Genomic DNA, 8747 nt, shown 5'->3' on the forward strand with positions numbered 1-8747 from the left:
TTAATTGAGAAAGAATAATGTAATGAAATTACAATTCTTAACTGAATATGAAAATGTTGATAAATAAAGCACATTAAAATTTTCATTTCTTCTGGACTGCTTATATTCAAATTTCAAAATTTGAACTTTGTTTTGCATTTGTTCAAGTGTTGATTTTCTTCGAAAAAGTTATTGACCAGTATAGATAGGGTCGGGCTCCGGTTATTCTTGAAAAATGGCTCATGAGAAAACAAATGATCTCAACTGTGTAAACATGAAATCCAACTGTCGGGATTTATATGTATCTAGATCATACTTAGTAATTCTTTAAATAATTCGTGAATTATACCCGAATTTTGCGAATGATACACAAAACAATTAACTTTCATCCAATTCAAATCCTATAAAAATTCTTGACGTTTTAATCCTTCTTGAATCATTAACGATTTATTCTTTTGCCGAATTAAGCAAATCAAAAATACTTTATGCAAAGAGGGTTAAAAACACAAATTAACCCATACTTTTATAATAAAAAATTATATCTCAATATTATATGATAATATTTTCATTATTCTCTCTTTACACTTAAAGGTTTCATTGTTAGACAATCACTAATTGTTGATTGTTATCACATGAATTTGTTATCAAATCCCACAATTATTAATCAACGGTTAGGTTTTTCACTCTTCTTATGTATCTTCTCTCCGAATAAATATTAAAATGGAATATGGGTAAAGGTACCCATGTGTTATTGATTTATAATAAGGCTTAAGTGTTTAATATACATGCATAAAATATTATATGTTCTTAACTTACCAAGGAAAAATTCAAAGATGAAAGGTTCTAATAGTGATTTAAAAAAAATAAGATATAAAAATAATAAATCTTAAAAGGATAGGGGAGTTTTCTATATATTTGAATATGAGTACTATAAAAATTTTAATATGTATACACACAAAATTTTGAAAGTTTTTTAAAATATTGAAGTCGAATTATACCCAAACCGTTCTCCTATCGCATTTTTGCTGTTCGAATTTTGACCGAATTTTTAAACGAACTACTAAATCTATATTCTAAATTGTAGTTGAATTAATCCTGTAATGATTTTTCCCATACACCGAATTGCTAACTTTGATCTAGATAACACAAATCTCGAAGATATTTATTTCGAGCATAAATCTCAATTGTTGGATTTTATGTTTAAACAGTTGAGATCATGTGTTTTCCCATGAGTCAACGGATCCCAACCACCCCCCCCCCCCCCCACCACACATATATGTAGTGTTTAGCTAACAGTCTTTGGACGATAATGTTGGTTGATAAAATTTGTCCTACATAGCTTAAAAGTTTCAAATTGGCTGATTTTTTGCGAGGATGATTACTATGATGAAGAGAGCATCCTCACAAAAATCAGCCCAATCTGAAACTTCTAACCCCATCCAAAGTAATTTACAAATTTACAATAAAAATCGATGGTTCCCAATTCTTCAACTTTATAAATCACTTTTGATGGGGTCAGAAGTTTCAGATTGAGCTGATTTTTTTGTGAGGATTATTCTCACAAAAAATCAGTCCAATTCGAAATTTTTAAGCCATATAGGACAAATTTTGTCAACCAACTTTGTGGTCATAAGATTTTCAGTCGAACGCTACACATGTCATCAAGATGGATCGCCCTTACGCGGTCAACGAACTCATACTAATGCACGGACTTGTCGCAAGCAAATTCGGAAATGAAAGAAGGCTACCGAAAGCCCTTGGTACTTGTCTGATCAATCACACTGATAGCTTCAATAGTTCACTGAAATTTGGTGTAGTTTTTCTTTTTCTTGGTCTTTCACCGGTTACTAATCGAGTATACGTATAGTAGGCCTCCTTCGCCACTCCACTAGTGGCTCGGCTTGGTCTCGCTCCCTTCGCCCGCCTATCGTATCGGCTCGGCTTCGTCCTAGAAGCGACTGCTTCCGCCTCTCTAGGAGCATTACGATCTGCAGCTCAAATGGTCCCTTATGAAGTCTCTATTGGTCTTATTCTTATTGTGCTTCCTGTGAACACGTTTGGATCCGCGAAAGCAATCGCTTGGATGTTCCCCTAACCCAACCCGGGAACGGACCGGAGGGAATATTCTAGACAACATATATTTATGGATAACATTCCATAGACAACGTTTTGTCCTATATGAAAACATTCAGAATGGGCTGCTTTTTTGTGAGGATGATCTCTATGGTGAGGACAATCATCCTCATAAAAAATCAGCCGATTCTAAAATTTCTAATCCTATGAAAAGTGATTACAAACTAATGGGAAAAAAATGAACGATCCACGATTCTTCAACTTGTACATTGGGGCTAGAAATTTTAGAATGAGTTGATTTTTTGTGAGGATGATCTCCTCACTATAGAGATCATCCTCACAAACAATCAGTCCATTATGAAACTTTTAGCCTATATAGGACAAAACACATTGTCTACAATGTTATCTACGGAACCTGACCCTATATATTTTCTTTTGACAAAATCCTAGACAACATTCTAGACAAACCACTTTTTCTTATATGAGCTAAAAGTTTCAAATTGAGGTGATTTGTTGTGAGTAAGAGCTACTAACTATATAGATCATCCTCACAAAAAATCAGCCCATTCTGAAACTTTTTAGCCATATAAGACAAAACTTTGTCTAGAATGTTGTCTAGGATTTTGTCAAAATAACCCAACCCATATATACAGGGTAGCATTCCGTAGACAAAGTTTTGTCCTATATGAAAAAACAGTTTTGGAATGGGTTGATATATATATATATATATATATATATTTTTTTTTTTTTTTTTTTTTTTTTGAGGATGATCTCTATGGTGAGGAAATCATCTTTAAAAAAATTAGCAAATTCTAAAACTTAACCCTATGAAAAGTGGTAACAAACTAACGGTAAAAATGAATAGTTCACGATTCTTCAACTTGTAAAATGAAACTACCAATTTCAGAATATGATGATTTTTTATGAGGATGATCCCCTAAACATAGAGATCATCCTTATAAAAAATCAGTCCATTCCGAAACTTTTAACCCATATAGGATAAAACACGTTGTCTAGAATGTTGTCTACGAAACCCAACCTATATCTATATATATATATATATATAGATATATGTAGGGTCGGGATCCGTAGGCTCATGAAATGTGAACTCATATGTTCACACACAATCCCAACCATGTATATATGAGATCCAAGGTTGGGATAAAAGATGTATTTCAAGAATATATTACTAATCTCTAAGATACATCTAAATTGTTGGATCTCACAAATACACGATCAAGATTGTGTGTGAATATATGAGTTCATTTTCATGAGTCTACAGATCCCAACCCATGTATATATCATCATATTTTGAAATTGGTAGTGTTCGGCTGACAATCTTAGTATGACAACGTTGGTTGACAAAATTTGTCTTATATAGCTTAAAAGTTTTGGATTGGACTGTTTTTTGGTAAGGATGATCTCTATAGATAACTTTTAAGCCATATACAACATATTTTGTCAACTAACATTGTCATCCTAAAATTATCAATCAAACACTCTATATTTATAAGAACATTTGCGGGCCAAATAAGAAATAAAAAATTGTGACAAACATTTTTCAATACGTTGGTTAAAATTTTTGGAATGGGCTGACTTTTTGTAAAGATGATCTCTTCACAAAAAATTAGTTCATTCCAAAACTTCTAACCCATATACTAAAAAATGTTTGGCACAATGTTTTATTTCTTACATGGCCATTGATTGTCCCATATATATATATATATATATATAAGGTTTCGTTTTTTAGTCAAAATTTGTTTTATATGGGTTAAAAGTTTTGTATTAGGATGATGATCACTATGATGAGAAGATCGTTCTCACAAAAAATTATCCCAATTTAAAATTTATAACTTCACCAAAAGTAATTTACAAGTTGAAGAATTGTGGACCATCAATTTTTACAGTTAATTAATAAATCACTTTTAATGAGGTTAAAAGTTTCATAATGAAACTTTTTTTTTTGTGGGAATGATTTCCTCATAATAAAGATCATCCTAAAATGATTTAGCTCATTATGAAATTTCTAACCCATATAAGACAAAAGGTTGACTCCTTAATGTTGATTGCCGAACAAATCCCTATATATAATTTTTACAAATATATAACTAGAATTATAATTTTAAATATCCAGAAGTCCGATTTCGTAAAACACTTGTTATAGATATTCACCAACCAACCTTGTATGGTATGGTTCGTTGACTTAATCAATCTTATGACGCAACCCACAATTTAATAGGTCGCTCTTGAGAAGGTACTGTTTCTACATAATCAACCAATTGTTTGATGCCATTAAGGTCCAGTTCGGATACAAAGTAGAAAGTAATTGTCGAACAAAATAGTTTTTAGAAAGTAAAAAGTGGGTTTCTTTTACCTTTTAAAAAATTAAGATTCTTTTGCCTTTTAAAAATAATCAAAACAAACATTTTAACTTTTCACTTAAAGTTAAAAAAAAAAAAAAAAAACAATTAAAAAATACATTTTCAAGTGTATCCAAGCGGACTATAAGAGTTTCTAATTGATTAAAACATAAATATAGTGACCAAAATCATTTGAGACTTGGACCTGTACCACTCGTTGAATGATTCAATTCTTGAATCATGGAATCTTTATTCTCTAACACATTAGAGATATGAAATTGCGGGTCCGCAGCATGCTTATGACTAGGGGTGCTACTTGGTTCGGTTTGGTTTGGCACCGAGTTATGGTCCGGTTTATTTGACTCGATTCTACGGATTGCCAATATTTTATAAATTGCAAGCAAGTAGCATATATATTACTAACATATTTTTAATGAAAAAATAAATATATAATGAACATAAAATTTAGTATAATAAATCATTAACCTATCCATCAAAGATAATCAATTCATCCATAACAATTAAAAAAAAGAAAAAAAAAATACATTAATCTATGTCCTAACTCTTAAGATAATTCATATATAATAAATCTCTCTCACAATTTTAATCTATTTTTGATGGATTTAGAAGTTTCAGATTTAGTTGATTATTTGTGAGGATGATCTCTTTATCATAGAGATCATCCTCACAAAAATAAAGAGATCATCCTCACAAAAAATCAGTCAAATCCAAAACTTTTAAGTCACATAGGTCAAAACTTTTGTGAGAATAAGATTGTGAGCCAAATGCCACCCTATATATATATATGGGAAATATTCAGCAACAAACATTTTGGCAAAACATTTTTCAAAATATGAGTTAGAGGTTTTGGAATGGGTTGATTTTTGGTGAGGATAATCTCTACGATGAGGAGATCATCATCACCAAAAATCAGCCCATTCCAAAACTTCTAACCCATCAGAAATGATTTACAAAAAATGGACGGTCCACGATTTTTCAACTTGTAAACATGGGGCTAGAAGTTTTGGAATGGGCTGATTTTTTGTGAGGATGATCTCCTCACCGTAGAGATCATCCTCACCAAAAATCAGCCCATTCCAAAACCTTTAACCCATGTTTTGCCAAAATGTTTGTTGCTGAACGGGACCCTATATATATATATATAGGGAAATGTTCAACACCCTAAGCTTTACCCTACACTTTAACAAACGTGTTTTGTCCTACATGGGTTAGAAGTTTTGGAATGGGCTGATTTTTGGTGAGGATGATCTCTATGATTAGAAGATCATCATCACTAAAAATCAGTCCATTTCAAAAATTTTAGCCCCATGTTTACCAATTGAAAAATCGTGGACCGTCCATTTTTTGTAAACCATTTTTGATAAGGTTAGAAGTTTTGGAATAAGCTGATTTTTGGTGAAGATGATCTCCTCACCATAGAGATCATCCTCAGCAAAAATCAGCCCATTCCAAAACTTCTAACCCATGTAGGACAAAACATGTTTGTTAAAGTGTAAGGTAAAGCTTAGGGTGGGGAACGGGACCCATATATATATGAGTCCCTTTCAGCACCAAACATTTTTGCCAACATTTTAGCCAACCATTTTTGTCCTACATGGGTTAGAAGTTTTGGAATGGGCTGATTTTTGATGAGGATGATCTCATCCTCACCAAAAATCAGCTCATTCCAAAACTTCTAATCCCATGTTTTCAAGTTGAAAAATTGTGGACCGTCCATTTTTTGTAAACCATTTTTGATGGGTTAGAAGTTTTGGAATGGGCTGATTTTTGGTGATGATGAGTAGAGATCATCCTCATCAAAAATCAGTCCATTCCAAAACTTCTAACCCATGTTTTGAAAAATGTTTTGTCAAAATGTTTGTTGTTGAACATTTCCCTATATATATATATATAAATAAGGGCTGGTTCTCACCATAGAGATCATCATCACCAAAAATCAGCCCATTCCAAATATTTTTGCCCATATAAGACAAAACACGTTGTAGCTTTATGTGTATACGGATCCTAATCCATATATATATATATATATATAAATAAGGGCCAGTTCTCAATTTGGATTGGTTCTATACTAGTCTTGATCCGAGATTCAAATCAAATTGATCAGTTCTCCTTTTTGTTTACCTAGAACAAAAATGTAATTGGATCCAAACCGAACTGAATCAAACCATCCCAAAGCTATAGGTTTGATTCACTTCTCAGTTTCAACCAGACCAAAGTTGCACCCCTTAGTTATGAGTACCAAACTTTGAGATTGGATTCACATATGTCCAAATTTGAACCGGTTGATCAAATCTGAATCAGTGAGTCAGAATCTCTTAGAATCAAGTAGGTTCAAATTTATATGAAATTAATTAACAAGTATGATTTTAGAAATCCTCTGGGACTAACATGATTCAGCATAGTATTTTTGTATTCTTCATGAATGAAATTTTCAATAAAATTTGGTGAGTCAATTCGTTGTGGTATCTTTTAATAGAATTACTATATTTAAATGATCTAAATATTTGTATCATCTAAGTGGAAATATGATCTTTGGTGTGAGAATTTGCTATTTTATGATCTTATTTTATAAAAGATTATAATTATTTAAGTAAAAATATATGTTAATAAATAATCTTAAACCAGTGGAAAATGACTCCAACAAATCGACCCAATAAATAGTATTAAAACAATGTTAATAAGGGTATGTTCAGATTGTAAAAAAAAAAAAAAAAAAAAATTTCTTATTAAAAGTAATTTTTGAAATAATTGATTTTTTCATATTGGGCAATAAATTACCAAACCGACCCAAGCTGATTGACTTGGACGAGTTCTGAAACCTAACTGGTATGAAATATGAATTGATTTTTCGACTAGGTGAAGAAAGGTGGCAAGTTAAATTTGCAAACTCAATTGATGGTCTCTGAGTCGATCGATTTGTTAGAACTGCATAACTTTGGTAATATAGTCCAGATAGGGATGTACATACGGGTATACCCGAACCGAAATTTCAGGATCGGTTCGGGTAAAGCTGAAACTGAAATCGACCCTAAATTTCTGAGTTCAAGTTTAACTTCCAACGGCTAGAATGAAAATCGAGATCAAATCAATTTTTTGGGTATTCTTTGGTTCTGAGTTCGGTTTGGGTATAAGCAAATTTCAAATATTTGATTTTGAAATATTTCTAAACGAAAGGATTCTAAGGGAGTCAAACCAAAGATGTGACAAAACCACCACGTCCCACTAACTCGCCAAGTTATAATTTGTGCTAAAACTAATATTAAAAAAAAACATATTATTATAATTCAACTTTCGATTCAGTTTTCGAGACTTAATTTGATTCAATTCAGGTTCAATTCGATTTTCAGGAGTGGAAATCGAAACTAGACCTAAACTTTTTGGTTCAATTTCGATTTGATCCATTCAGGTTTCAATTTGGGTTTGATTCCAGTTCGTTTTAGGATAATGGGTAATTTGTACATCCCTAAGTCCAGAGTTGAAATCACTTGCATTAGGTATTTGAAAATTTATTGAACAAAACAGGATATAGATGTACCTCCTCCTCCACACGTCATAAATATTAATCTGAGGTCCCTAATAATATTCCTAGATTTTAAAAATAATTACATGTTTTTTTCTTCTTATTATTATATAAACTAATTAAAAAAATAATTACTTTTTCATAACGGTAAAGAAAAAGAAAAAGCAAAAAGAAAAGATAAATACAAAACCAATCCAAGATCGACTCAGACGACTGTTGAAAACTGATGATTGGTATGACAGGTTTTGGGGATTAAGGGGAATTTACATTTGCAAACTTACTCGGTGGCCTCTTAAAATAATTGTTTTTTGATATCGGTTAAAAAAAAAAAAAACAAATACAAAACCGATCCAAGATGGAATCCAACCACTGTTGAAAACTGATGATTGGTATGAACATGTTTTGGGGATTAATGGGAATTTACATTTGCAAACTCAGATGGTGTTCTCTATGTTCATCCAAACTAATCCAATGAGTTAAAGTCTTGGTATCATATAATTATATGGTGATGGGTAAATGAGGTGGGATTAGGAGTTGGGAAATTAAATGAACAAAAGGAAATATAGACATACCTCCTCCTCCTCCTCCAGCTGTTGAATTAGAATCAGAACAACTCTCTTGATTAGGCCCATTGCGACAGAAGCATGTAAATCGATTTGATGCGGAGTAGAAACCGCAATACCCACCCGAATCCGTGCATTGCTTACAGGGTATGGCATCACCTCCATCATATATCACATCAAAACCTTGGTTCAAAACTTGAGGAAGATTGGCTACAGCTCCTCCACGCAGGC

Source organism: Akebia trifoliata, chromosome 3 (genome assembly GCF_017979445.1).
Source record: "Akebia trifoliata isolate Shusen 1 chromosome 3, ASM1797944v1, whole genome shotgun sequence".
Classification (NCBI taxonomy): Eukaryota; Viridiplantae; Streptophyta; class Magnoliopsida; order Ranunculales; family Lardizabalaceae; genus Akebia; species Akebia trifoliata.